This window comes from Notamacropus eugenii, chromosome X (assembly GCF_028372415.1).
Source record: "Notamacropus eugenii isolate mMacEug1 chromosome X, mMacEug1.pri_v2, whole genome shotgun sequence".
Taxonomy (NCBI): domain Eukaryota; kingdom Metazoa; phylum Chordata; class Mammalia; order Diprotodontia; family Macropodidae; genus Notamacropus; species Notamacropus eugenii.
In genome coordinates this window covers 2,073,714-2,079,713 of record NC_092879.1, presented here as the reverse complement: position 1 = coordinate 2,079,713, position 6,000 = coordinate 2,073,714, and positions in this window count along the sequence as shown.

Below are 6,000 nucleotides of genomic sequence, written 5' to 3'. Positions count from 1 at the left end.
ATACGATATTACTGTTCCCAAATACAGCATTCTCTTCCTTCTACTCATTTCACTTTCGATTATTTTACTCCAGTCTATGAATGGTAGAACTGAAAATTCATCAACGTCAGTTTCTTCTCCAGAATTAGAGTCCACTGCAAGACCAAAGTCAAGAAGACTGATGATGATATAGGATCTATTGGAACATCTTGGCTCAGTGATGAGAATAATTTTAAAGCAATTGATAAATGTTCGATACCAGTCAACAGTAATGTTGAAAATAGGAAAAAAGAATGAATTTAGAAAATATGTATGCAAGAACTCATGTTATGAAATATAAGGTTCCTTGTTTTGAAGGTTTATGTAGAAAACATATAAGAGAAAGAGATTTTAGAACACCTAATTTCAGCTTCCATTAGATACCACTTCACTAGTTTACTGTATATGAGATAATTTTAAAATTACAACATACCTCTACTTGAATGGGTGAATCCTATAGTCTTTCTGCTAGCACTACCTAAAAAGAGTATAATTATCATTTCTCAATATCTCCTCATGGGAAGGCATAAATAAGTAGGAGAGATCTAAACAAATGCTGGAGCTGGAGAACCCACAGAATGACAGAGTGAAGCAAATCTCCATCTCAAGAAAGCCTAGAAGATCGCTGGAACATGTCTTCTACGCCACGCTGGGAGAAGAGCACAGTCCAGTGTGGGTCATGTTGGCATAAAAGGGACCTGAGAAGGCTTTGGGGGGATTGAATCTCGGGCACCTGCGGCAGTTTCCAGAATTCAGGCCCCCAAAATGCCGAGGACAAAAATAAAAAGTCAGTGGAAAAAAACCTATGAAAGAGTAGAACGGTCAGGCCTCAACCCTAGGGCAGCTGAGGGCATGGAAGAGCCTGTGTAAGAGGAGACCAAGAAGCAGCAGCAGGGGTAGCAGGCAGAAACAATGACTGTTTCTGGAGCTCTAGAAGCACAGACTGTGCATCTAGCTGCCGACAGTACACCTCTTACTCCCACTATAGGTAGAAAACTACCTTGAAGAAGAGCTCAAAAGTCAGTAAATAGTTGGGGAATGAGCAAAATACAGAAAAAGAATGAGACTACATAATATTACTTTGGTGACAAGGAAGAGCAGAGTATTCAAACAGAAGACAAGAAAGTCACAGCTCCTACATCCAAAGATGCCAAGAAAAATCAAAATTGGTCTCAAGACTTTGAGAGCTCAAAAAGGATTTTAAAAAGCGAATAAGAGAAGTAGAGCAAAAATTGGTAAGAGAAATGAGAGTAATACAGGAAAATCATGGAAAACATGTCAACTACTCGGTAAAGGAGGCCCCCAAAATGATGAAGAACATAACACTTTAAAAATTAGACTAATCCAAATGGCAAAAGAGATCCAAAAAGACATTGAGGAAAAGAATCCCCTAAAAGGTCAGAATTGGCCACATGGAAAAGGAGGTCCAAAAGCTCACTGAAGAAAATTCCTTAAAGATTAAAATGGAACATATGGGAGGTAATGGCTTCATGAAAAATCAAGAAATTATAAAACAAAGCCAAAGGAATGAAAAAAAATAGCAGACAATGAAAAATATCTCAATGGTAAAGCAACTGACCTGGAAAATACATGCAGGAGAGACAATTCAAAAATTATTGGACCACCTGAAAGTCATGATAAAAAAGAACCTAGACATCATTTTCCAAGAAATTATCAAGGAAAATTGCTCTTATGATGTAGAACCAGAGGGTAAAATAAATATTGAAAGAATCCGCTGATTGCGTCCTGAAAGATATCACAAAAAGGAAAATAACTAGGAATATTTTAGCCAAATTCCAGAGCAACCAGGTCAAGGAAAAAATCTTGCAGGCAGGGAGAAAGGAACAATCCGTGTATTATGGAAACACAATCAGCATGACACAAGATCTAGCAGTTTCCACAGTAAGGGATCTAAAGACTTGGAATATAATATTCTAAAGGTTAAAGGAGCAAAGATGAAAACCAAGAATCACCTACCCAGTAAAAGTGAGTGTAACACTTCAGAGGAGAAAAAATGGTCCATCAATGAAACAGAGGTCTTTCAAGCATTCTTTTTGAAACTAACAGAGTTGAATAGAAAATCTGACTTTCTAACACAAGAATGAAGAGAAGCATGAAAAGGTAAAGAGAAATAATAAGGGACTTACTAAAGTTGAACTGTTTACATTCCGATATGGAAATATCATATTTTAACTCCTGAGACTTTTCTCAGTATTAGGGTAGTTGGAAGGATTTTATACATATAGACAGAGGGAAAAGGGTGAGTTGAATAGATAAAGATGATATCCAAAAAATAAAATTAAGGGGTGAGAGAAGAATATAATGGAAGGAGAAAGGGGGAAATAGAATGGGGCTACTTATCTTACCTAAAAGAGGCAAAAGAAAGCTTTTTTAACGGAGGGACAGAGAGGGGATATGAGAGGGAAAGAGTGAACGTTAACCTCATTGCATTTGAATTAAGGAGAGAATAACATGCACACCCAATTTTGTATGAAAATCTATATTATACTTCAGGAAAGTGGGGAGAAGGGGATGAGAGGGAGTGGGGGATGACAGAAGAAAAGGTAGATGAGAGGAGGGGATAATTAGAAGTAAACACTTTTGAGGACAGATAGGGTCAAAAGAGAGAATAGAATAAATGGAGTCCAGGATAGGATGAAGTGAAATATAGTTGGTCTTTCAAAATATGACTGTTATGGAAGTATTTTGCACAACTACACATGATTAACCTATATTGAATTACTTGTCTTCTCAGTGGGGATAGGTGGGAAGAGAGGAAAGGAGAGCAGTTGGAACTCAAAGTTTTAAAAACGAATGTTAAAAATTGGTTTTACCCCCAACTAGGAAATGAGATATACAGGCAATGAGATATAGAAATCTATCTTGCCATTTAAGAAAATAGAGGGAATAGGGATAAGAGAAGATAGGGATGTGATAGGATGGAGAGCAGATTGAGGAAAGTGGTAATCAGAATCCATGCTGTCTTGGGATGGGTAGAGGGACAAAATTTGGAACTCAAAATCTTGTGGAAGTGTCAGTTGAAAACTAGTACTAAATATTTCTTTTAAAAAAGAATAAAATTGAAGTACAAAAAAGTAGGAGAAAGTGCACAGAAGTGTGATCTATATGAAGAACAACCTCTAATTCTTTTCTTTTTGCCCTTAAGATTATATTTATTTATTTTTAGTTTTCACTTCCATGAGATTTTGTGTTTTACATTGACTCCCCTTGTCCTGCCCCCTCCTCAAGATTTCGTAGGATCAGATGTAGGCTCTACTTATGCACCCATATTAAGCATATCTGGTCACTGGTATCAGATGGCTCTGGAGGAGAAGTTAGACTGATGACCTGCACAGCCCTCCCTCACTCAAAACGAAGTCAAGTGCAAGTCATGTCATCATTTCTCTAATGACATGATCTTCTTTGGCAATGAAGGACGAACACAATCATGTGAGTAGATGCAGCTGGCTGAATGGGGACTCACCTAACTGGGTAATTCAACTCTCCTCTCCTACCTACCTCCCTTCCTTCTCTTCTCCAAAGGACGGTAAATTTGGATGGTCAAAGATGCCCAGTTGACCTGGGTATTACTGGTCTCTTCCCTTCCCATTCCTTTCCTTCCTTTCCCCGTCCTGTCAGGCTGGTGACCTGAACAGCCCTCCCTCATTCAAAACAAGTTAAGTGCAAGTCATGTCATCATTTCTCTGATGGCATGATCTTTTTTGCAAAGAAGGACCAACACAATTTTCACGTTAGTAGTCATGCAAAGATTTAGAACCAAAGGGAAGAACCACAACAAAGAAGAAAATATCGAGAGAGACAGAGAGAGAGAGAGAGAGAGAGAGAGAGAGAGAGAGAGAGAGAGAGAGAGAGAGAGAGATGGAGACAGAGACAGAGAGAGACAGACAGAGACAGACAGAGAGAAAGAGAGACAGAGACAGAAAGAGAGAGAGAGATCAAATAGTATGCTTCCATCTGTATTCAAATTCTACAGTTTTTTTCTTTAGACGTGAACAATATTTTTCAGCATGAGTCTTTTGGAGTTGTCATATGTCCTTGCATTGTTGAGAAGGGCTAATTCTATCAATATCAATCATCACACATTGTGGCTGTTGCTGTGTAAAATGTTCTACTGATTCTTCTCGTTTTACTCAGCATCAATTCATGCAAGGCTCTCCGGGTTTTCCTGAAGTCCACCTGTTTATCATTTCTTATAAAACAATAGTTGTCCATTAGGTTCATATACCACAACTTGTTCAGTCATTCCCCAAATTGATGGGCATGCATTCAATTTCCATTTTTTTTTTTTTGCCACAACAGAAACAGCGGTTATAAATATTTTTTTGTACATGTGGGCTCCTTTCCCATTTTTATGATCTATTTGATGTAGAGCCCTAGAAGTGGTATTGCTGGGTGAAAGTGCGTGCATAGTTTCATAGACCTTTGGCCATGGTTCCAAATTGCTCCCCAAAGTTGGATCAGTTCAAAAGTGCACCAATAATGCATTAGTTTTCCAATTTTCTCACATCCTCTCCAACATTCATCATTTTCCTCTTTTGTAATGTTCGCCAATCTGATAGGTTTGATGTGGTACCTCAAAATTGTTTTGATTTGCATTTCTCTAATCAATAGTGATTTAGAGCATTTTTTTCATAACTATATCTACGTATATATATATATATATACATATAAATCTACTTATCTGTCTATCTATCTATCTATGTATCTCTCTATCTCTATCTATCTATGTATCTCTCTCGATCTCTTTAATTGCTTCCTCTGAAAACTGCCTGTTCATATCCTTTGACCATTTATCCATTGGGGAATGAATGTATTCTTATAAATTCACCTTAGTTCCCTATATATTTTAGAAATGAGGCCTTTGTCAGAGACACTAGTTGCAAAAATTCCTTCCCAGTTTTCTCCTTCCCTTCTAATCCTGTTCGCATTGGGTTTTTTGTGCAATGGGAGAAGGAATTTAATTATTACTGAAGCTGCATAACTATAGGGAACCTCTAGGTCTCGAAAAGGGAGACGATGAGAAATACAGAGAGACGGAGACAGACAAAGACAGAAAGAGGCAGATAGAGATAGAGAAACACAGTCACTGAGAAAGAAGAGATAGAGACACAGAGAGACAGAGACAGAACCATCTCATCTTCTCAGTCTCTCTCTCTCTCTCTCTCTCTCTCTTTCTCTGCCATTGCCTCGGTTTCTCTGAATGTCACTATCTCAGTCTTTGTCTCTGTCTCTATCTGCTTGTTTCTCTCTGTCTCTCTGTGTCTGTGTCTCTGTCTCTCTCGGTGTTTCTGTTTCTCTCTATCTCTCTGTCTCTGTCACGCTGTCTTTATCTATCTCTGTCTGTCTCTGTCTCTCTCTCCCTCTGTTTGACTCTATGTCTTTCACTTCCTATCTACCTATGCACCTATCTTTAGCGAAATTATTTCGTGGTTCTCCACTGCTAGAGTCCTCCCTATGAGATTATCTTTCATTATACTACATACTGCGGTGTGTGTGTGGGTGTATGTGTTTTTGTGTGTGTGTGTGTGTGGTTAGTAGGTGACACAATGTATAGAATGCTGGACCTGGAGTCCTTTATTCTGAGTTCAAATCTGGAGTCTCATAATCTCTACCTGTGTGAGCCTGAACAAGTCACTTATTTGTTTCATTGTCCTCGTTTGTAAAATGAGCTGGAGAAGGAAATGGAAAAGAACTGTAATATCTTTGCTAAGAAAACCTCAGATGGGGTAAGGAAGTGACCATGACAGAAATGATGGAAAACATACACACACACATATGTATATGTATATATATTTATATATGTATATGTATATACATACACATATATACATATGTGTATATATGTATATACAAACATACTCACACATAGAGATACATACACACATACTCACAAACATATATAAACATATATATACATATATTTAGACATGCATTTATGCAAGTATATTTGCATATGTCCAT